This window comes from Ranitomeya variabilis, chromosome 7 (genome assembly GCF_051348905.1).
Source record: "Ranitomeya variabilis isolate aRanVar5 chromosome 7, aRanVar5.hap1, whole genome shotgun sequence".
Lineage (NCBI taxonomy): Eukaryota > Metazoa > Chordata > Amphibia > Anura > Dendrobatidae > Ranitomeya > Ranitomeya variabilis.
Window position 1 is genome coordinate 249,072,023 of NC_135238.1, and position 9,821 is coordinate 249,081,843.

The window sequence follows — 9,821 nt, forward strand, 5'->3', positions numbered from 1 at the left end:
AGCGCTTGATAGTTTTTGCCACTGCACTTGGGGACACTTTCACAGTTTTCCCAATTCTTCAGACTGACTGACCTTCATTTCTTAAAGTAATGATGGCCACTCGTTTTTCTTTACTTAGCTGCTTTTTTCTTGCCATAATACAAATTCTAACAGTCTATTCAGTAGGACTATCAGCTGTGTATCCACCAGACTTCTGCACAATACAACTGAGGGTCCCAACCCCATTTATAAGGCAAGAAATCCCACTTATTAAACCTGACAGGGCACACCTGTGAAGTGAAGACCATTCCCGGTGACTACCTCTTGAAGAAAAATCTTTAAAGGAGAAGGTGTGTCCAAACTTTTGGTCTGTACTGTATATGTATACACCCTGTACATGGAGTGTATAGCTGTGTACACCCTGTATATGGAGTATATAGCTGTATATACCCTGTATATGGAGTATATATATGTATACACCCTGTATATGGAGTATATATATATGTACACCCTGTACATAGAGTATATAGCTGTATACACCCTGTACATAGAGTATATAGATGTATAACCCTGTATATGGAGTATATATCTGTATACACCCTGTATATGGAGTATATATCTGTATATACCCTGTATATGGAGTATATATCTGTATATACCCTGTATATGGAGTATATATATATGTACACCCTGTACATAGAGTATATAGCTGTATAGACCCTGTACATAAAGTATATAGCTGTATACACCCTGTACATAGAGTATATAGCTGTATACACCCTGTGCACACAGTATATATCTGTGTATAACCCCTGTATATGGAGTATATAGCTGTATACACCCTGTACATAGAGTATATAGCTGTTTACACCCTGTACATAGAGTATATAGATGTATACACCCTGTATATGGAGTATATATATGTGTACACCCTGTATATAGAGTATATAGATGTATACACCCTGTATATGGCGTATATATCTGTATACACCCTGTATATGGAGTATATATCTGTATACACCCTGACACCCTGTATATGGAGTATATATATGTATATAGTAACATAGTAACATAGTTAGTAAGGCCGAAAAAAGACATTTGTCCATCCAGTTCAGCCTATATTCCATCATAATAAATCCCCAGATCTACGTCCTTCTACAGAACCTAATAATTGTATGATACAATATTGTTCTGCTCCAGGAAGACATCCAGGCCTCTCTTGAACCCCTCGACTGAGTTCGCCATCACCACCTCCTCAGGCATGGAATTCCAGATTCTCACTGCCCTAACAGTAAAGAATCCTCTTCTATGTTGGTGGAAAAACCTTCTCTCCTCCAGACGCAAAGAATGCATACACCCTGCATACAATGTATACACCCTGTACATACAGTATATAGATGTATACACCCTGTATATGGAGTATATATCTGTATATACCCTTTATATGGAGTATATATATGTATACACCCTGTATATGGAGTATATAGCTGTATACACCCTGTATATGGAGTATATAGCTGTATACACCCTGTGTCACGATCCCTTAGCCGCTTCCACCAATATGTCAGGGATCCACACCGTGACCGTCACCCTTAAGTCACTGATCGGGGTGACTTTAGGCCAACAGACGGCTATCACATGTGCAGGGGGGCTTATCTTAGCTATCCCTCCACTCCACAATGTGATAAAAAGACACACACAAGGCTATTGACCTTAGTTTACAGCAGGGGCTTATTCTAGGTATCCCACTGCTCTTCAATATACCACGAACTGCAGGGACTTATTTATCCCGCTTACAGTTCCACTTAACACTTGCAGCTCTCTGGCGCCCCCTTTACCCGCAGGTCAGATTAGGTACTGCACCTAGGGTAGTCGCCAGAAAGGCTGCCTGCTATGTAAGGGCTATTGGGCACGCTGCAGCGACGCGATAACTACTCCCATTCAGGCAGGAACAATAATTATTAACGCCGCAGTCGCTACAACATCACCCAAAAGCCTGCACGGTATCACTGTCACCAGCTTCGATTAAACGGGTCCGAAGCTAACCCAAAACAGTAGTGTAAATTCCCTTCAAGAAGACTTAGGGTACGTTTTTAGAGCATGAAGAAAGAACTGGCATGAAATAATATACCCCACAAAATGTAGGCAGTGCTTTATCAAAATATTTTACAAAGATGTTACAAATGAGACAATTGCAAATATGTACAAGGTAATTATAAAAAAACAGGGAATAACATGAGAAATAACACTTACAGTTGTTCAAAGCATTGCAGGCAACAGGCTAGGGGAACTTTCCATCTATCCCAGTGTATCAGGGCGTGCACTCTGGGCTCTTCAGGTAAAAACTCAAATCTCCCTCTCTTGGACGCCGGCCAGCACTTAAAACCTACAGCCTGTGACCTCACAGAAAGGGCTGGCTTTTCCAAACCCTCCTCTCTACATTCTGAGCACTTCAACCTTAAATTTATCTACTTTCTATAACTTCGCTACACAACATGTCATAGTCGTAACAAACCCAGCATTCATCTCGGATTAACGTGGGCATTCTAATGAGATCAAATATGTCCTGTCTGGGATACATATTTACCGAGAAATCCCTACTTCTTTACCAGATGGAGTTAGAAACTCGTCTTTAGAGTGCTGGATAGATGCTTCGATGGAGATTAAAAATATATGTTTTTGTGGTCTTAACTTAAACGGTTTGCGTAATATCTTACAAAAACAGAACAAAGAACTTTCATAGATTCTAGAAGTCTCTAGTCCAGTTATAACTGGATAAGAGCTTACACGGCAGGAAATGCCGGTCGTAAATACCTTGGCTCTCATAACCCCCACACTCTCTGAGAAGGAAAGTCAGGAATTTGCAGCTACGAGCTGTTGCTGAATCACTCCAAGGAGGGGGGCTTAGCCCACAGCATGCTAGCAAGAGAACTAAACTTATGATATTTCATACCATCGTGACACCCTGTATATGGAGTATATATCTGTATATACCCTTTATATGGAGTATATATATGTATACACCCTGTATATGGAGTATATATATTTATACACCCTGTGCATAGAGTATATAGATGTATACACCCTGTATATGGAGTATATATCTGTATATACCCTGTATATGGAGTATATATATGTGTACACCCTGTATATGGAGTATATATATATGTACACCCTGTACATAGAGTATATAGCTGTATAGACCCTGTACATAGAGTATATAGCTGTATACACCCTGTACATAGAGTATATAGCTGTATACACCCTGTACACACAGTATATATCTGTGTATAACCCCTGTATATGGAGTATATAGCTGTATACACCCTGTACATAGAGTATATAACTGTTTACACCCTGTACATAGAGTATATAGATGTATACACCCTGTATATGGAGTATATATATGTGTACACCCTGTATATAGAGTATATATATATATGTATACACCCTGTATATGGAGTATATATATGTGTACACCCTGTATATGGAGTATATATATGTGTACACCCTGTATATGGAGTGTATATATATATATATATATATATATATATACCCTGTACATAGAGTATATATCTGTATACACCCTGTATATGGAGTATATAGCTGTATACACCCTGTATATGGAGTATATATCTGAATACACCCTGTATATGGAGTATATATATGTATACACCCTGTACATAGAGTATATATCTGTATACACCCTGTATATGGAGTATATATCTGTATACACCCTGTATATGGAGTGTATATATATATATATATATATATATATATATATATATATATATATATATATACACCCTGTACATAGAGTATATATCTGTACACACCCTGTATATGGAGTATATAGCTGTATACACCCTGTATATGGAGTATATATCTGTATACACCCTGTATATGGAGTATATATATGTATACACCCTGTACATAGAGTATATATCTGTATACACCCTGTATATGGAGTATATATCTGCATACACCCTGTATATGGAGTGTATCTATATATATAATTGTCTAAGGGTTTTTCCGTCTGTCTGTCTGTCTGTCTGTCTGTCTGTCCTGGAAATCCCGCGTCTCAGCGACGGGCATAGTATGGCGACGATGATGTCATAATGGAAATCCCGCGTCTCTGATTGGCGAAGGGCACAGTATCGACGTAGATGTCCTAATGGTTGCCATGGCGACGATTATGTCATAAAGGTTTCCTCGACCAATCAGCGACGGGCACAGTCTGCCGCGAATCACATACTACGGGGACATGCATATTCTAGAATACCCGATGCTTTAGAATCGGGCCACAATATATACAACATATATATACCCTGTACATAGAGTATATAGCTGTATACACCCTGTACATGGAGTATATAGCTGTATACACCCTGTACATGGAGTATATAGCTGTATACACCCTGTATATGGAGTATATAGCTGTGTACACCCTGTATATGGAGTATATATCTGTATACACCCTGTATATGGAGTATATAGCTGTATACACCCTGTACATGGAGTATATAGCTGTGTACACCCTGTACATGGAGTATATAGCTGTGTACACCCTGTTTATGGAGTATAGAGCTGTGTACACCCTGTATATGGAGTATATAGCTGTGTACACCCTGTACATGGAGTATATAGCTGTATACACCCTGTATATGGAGTATATAGCTGTATACACCCTGTACATGGAGTATATAGCTGTATAGCTGTGTACACCCTGTACATGGAGTATATAGCTGTGTACACCCTGTACATGGAGTATATAGCTGTATACACCCTGTACATGGAGTATATAGCTGTGTACACCCTGTACATGGAGTATATAGCTGTGTACACCCTGTACATGGAGTATATAGCTGTATACACCCTGTACATGGAGTATATAGCTGTGTACACCCTGTACATGGAGTATATAGCTGTGTACACCCTGTACATGGAGTATATAGCTGTATACACCCTGTACATGGAGTATATAGCTGTATACACCCTGTACATGGAGTATATAGCTGTGTACACCCTGTACATGGAGTATATAGCTGTGTACACCCTGTAGATGGAGTATATAGCTGTATACACCCTGTACATGGATTATATAGCTGTGTACACCCTGTACATGGAGTATATAGCTGTGTACACCCTGTACATGGAGTATATAGCTGTGTACACCCTGTATATGGAGTATAGAGCTGTGTACACCCTGTATATGGAGTATATAGCTGTATACACCCTGTACATGGAGTATATAGCTGTGTACACCCTGTACATGGAGTATATAGCTGTATACACCCTGTACATGGAGTATATAGCTGTGTACACCCTGTACATGGAGTATATAGCTGTATACACCCTGTACATGGAGTATATAGCTGTATACACCCTGTATATGGAGTATATAGCTGTGTACACCCTGTACATGGAGTATATAGCTGTGTACACCCTGTAGATGGAGTATAGAGCTGTGTACACCCTGTACATGGAGTATATAGCTGTATACACCCTGTACATGGAGTATATAGCTGTATACACCCTGTATATGGAGTATAGAGCTGTGTACACCCTGTACATGGAGTATATAGCTGTGTACACCCTGTACATGGAGTATATAGCTGTATACACCCTGTATATGGAGTATATAGCTGTGTACACCCTGTACATGGAGTATATAGCTGTGTACACCCTGTATATGGAGTATATAGCTGTATACACCCTGTACATAGAGTATATAGCTGTGTACACCCTGTACATGGAGTATATAGCTGTGTACGCCCTGTACATGGAGTATATAGCTGTATACGCCCTGTACATGGAGTATATAGCTGTATACACCCTGTACATGAAGTATATAGCTGTATACACCCTGTACATGGAGTATATAGCTGTATACACCCTGTATATGGAGTATATAGCTGTATACACCCTGTATATGGAGTATATAGCTGTATACACCCTGTACATGGAGTATATAGCTGTGTACACCCTGTACATGGAGTATATAGCTGTATACACCCTGTACATGGAGTATATAGCTGTATACACCCTGTACATGGAGTATATAGCTGTGTACACCCTGTACATGGAGTATATAGCTGTGTACGCCCTGTACATGGAGTATATAGCTGTATACACCCTGTACATGGAGTATATAGCTGTATACACCCTGTATATGGAGTATATAGCTGTATACACCCTGTATATGGAGTATATAGCTGTATACACCCTGTACATGGAGTATATAGCTGTGTACACCCTGTACATGGAGTATATAGCTGTGTACACCCTGTACATGGAGTATATAGCTGTATACACCCTGTACATGGAGTATATAGCTGTGTACACCCTGTACATGGAGTATATAGCTGTGTACGCCCTGTACATGGAGTATATAGCTGTATACACCCTGTACATGGAGTATATAGCTGTGTACACCCTGTACATGGAGTATATAGCTGTGTACGCCCTGTACATGGAGTATATAGCTGTATACACCCTGTACATAGAGTATATAGCTGTGTACACCCTGTACATGGAGTATATAGCTGTGTACACCCTGTACATGGAGTATATAGCTGTGTACGCCCTGTAGATGGAGTATAGAGCTGTGTACACCCTGTACATGGAGTATATAGCTGTGTACGCCCTGTACATGGAGTATATAGCTGTGTACACCCTGTACATGGAGTATATAGCTGTATACACCCTGTATATGGAGTATATAGCTGTGTACACCCTGTATATGGAGTATATAGCTGTATACACCCTGTACATAGAGTATATAGCTGTGTACACCCTGTACATGGAGTATATAGCTGTGTACGCCCTGTACATGGAGTATATAGCTGTGTACACCCTGTACATGGAGTATATAGCTGTGTACACCCTGTACATGGAGTATATAGCTGTGTACGCCCTGTACATGGAGTATATAGCTGTATACACCCTGTACATAGAGTATATAGCTGTGTACACCCTGTATATGGAGTATATAGCTGTGTACACCCTGTACATGGAGTATATAGCTGTGTACGCCCTGTAGATGGAGTATAGAGCTGTGTACACCCTGTACATGGAGTATATAGCTGTGTACGCCCTGTACATGGAGTATATAGCTGTGTACACCCTGTACATGGAGTATATAGCTGTATACACCCTGTACATGGAGTATATAGCTGTGTACACCCTGTACATGGAGTATATAGCTGTATACGCCCTGTACATAGAGTATATAGCTGTGTACACCCTGTACATGGAGTATATAGCTGTGTACGCCCTGTACATGGAGTATATAGCTGTGTACGCCCTGTACATGGAGTATATAGCTGTGTACGCCCTGTACATGGAGTATATAGCTGTGTACGCCCTGTACATGGAGTATATAGCTGTGTACGCCCTGTACATGGAGTATATAGCTGTGTACACCCTGTACATGGAGTATATAGCTGTGTACGCCCTGTACATGGAGTATATAGCTGTGTACACCCTGTACATGGAGTATATAGCTGTGTACGCCCTGTACATGGAGTATATAGCTGTGTACACCCTGTACATGGAGTATATAGCTGTGTACGCCCTGTACATGGAGTATATAGCTGTGTAAACCCTGTACATGGAGTATAGAGCTGTGTACACTCTGTACATGGAGTATATAGCTGTGTACACCCTGTACATGGAGTATAGAGCTGTATACGCCCTGTAGATGGAGTATAGAGCTGTGTACACCCTGTACATGGAGTATATAGCTGTGTACGCCCTGTACATGGAGTATATAGCTGTGTAAACCCTGTACATGGAGTATATAGCTGTGTACACCCTGTACATGGAGTATATAGCTGTGTACACCCTGTACATGGAGTATATAGCTGTGTACACCCTGTATATGGAGTATATAGCTGTATACGCCCTGTACATAGAGTATATAGCTGTGTACGCCCTGTACATGGAGTATATAGCTGTGTACGCCCTGTACATGGAGTATATAGCTGTGTACGCCCTGTACATGGAGTATATAGCTGTGTACGCCCTGTACATGGAGTATATAGCTGTGTACGCCCTGTACATGGAGTATAGAGCTGTATACACCCTGTACATGGAGTATATAGCTGTATACACCCTGTACATGGAGTATATAGCTGTGTACACCCTGTACATGGAGTATATAGCTGTGTACACCCTGTACATGGAGTATATAGCTGTGTACACCCTGTACATGGAGTATATAGCTGTGTACACCCTGTACATGGAGTATAGAGCTGTGTACACCCTGTACATGGAGTATATAGCTGTGTACACCCTGTACATGGAGTATAGAGCTGTATACACCCTGTAGATGGAGTATAGAGCTGTGTACACCCTGTACATGGAGTATATAGCTGTGTACGCCCTGTACATGGAGTATATAGCTGTGTAAACCCTGTACATGGAGTATATAGCTGTGTACACCCTGTACATGGAGTATATAGCTGTGTACACCCTGTACATGGAGTATATAGCTGTGTACACCCTGTATATGGAGTATATAGCTGTATACACCCTGTACATAGAGTATATAGCTGTGTACACCCTGTACATGGAGTATATAGCTGTGTACGCCCTGTACATGGAGTATATAGCTGTGTACGCCCTGTACATGGAGTATATAGCTGTGTACGCCCTGTACATGGAGTATATAGCTGTGTACACCCTGTACATGGAGTATAGAGCTGTATACACCCTGTACATGGAGTATATAGCTGTATACACCCTGTACATGGAGTATATAGCTGTGTACACCCTGTACATGGAGTATATAGCTGTGTACACCCTGTACATGGAGTATATAGCTGTGTACACCCTGTACATGGAGTATATAGCTGTGTACACCCTGTACATGGAGTATAGAGCTGTATACACCCTGTACATGGAGTATATAGCTGTGTACACCCTGTACATGGAGTATATAGCTGTGTACACCCTGTACATGGAGTATATAGCTGTGTACACCCTGTACATGGAGTATAGAGCTGTATACACCCTGTACATGGAGTATATAGCTGTGTACGCCCTGTACATGGAGTATATAGCTGTATACACCCTGTACATGGAGTATATAGCTGTGTACGCCCTGTACATGGAGTATATAGCTGTGTACGCCCTGTACATGGAGTATAGAGCTGTATACACCCTGTACATGGAGTATATAGCTGTGTACGCCCTGTACATGGAGTATATAGCTGTGTACACCCTGTACATGGAGTATATAGCTGTGTACACCCTGTACATGGAGTATATAGCTGTGTACACCCTGTACATGGAGTATATAGCTGTATACACCCTGTACATGGAGTATATAGCTGTGTACACCCTGTACATGGAGTATATAGCTGTGTACGCCCTGTACATGGAGTATATAGCTGTATACACCCTGTACATGGAGTATATAGCTGTGTACGCCCTGTACATGGAGTATATAGCTGTGTACGCCCTGTACATGGAGTATATAGCTGTGTACACCCTGTACATGGAGTATATAGCTGTATACACCCTGTACATGGAGTATATAGCTGTGTACACCCTGTACATGGAGTATATAGCTGTGTACGCCCTGTACATGGAGTATATAGCTGTATACACCCTGTACATGGAGTATATAGCTGTGTACACCCTGTACATGGAGTATATAGCTGTGTACGCCCTGTACATGGAGTATATAGCTGTATACACCCTGTACATAGAGTATATAGCTGTGTACACCCTGTACATGGAGTATATAGCTGTGTACACCCTGTACATGGAGTATATAGCTGTGTACACCCTGTACATGGAGTATATAGCTGTATACACCCTGTACATGGAGTATA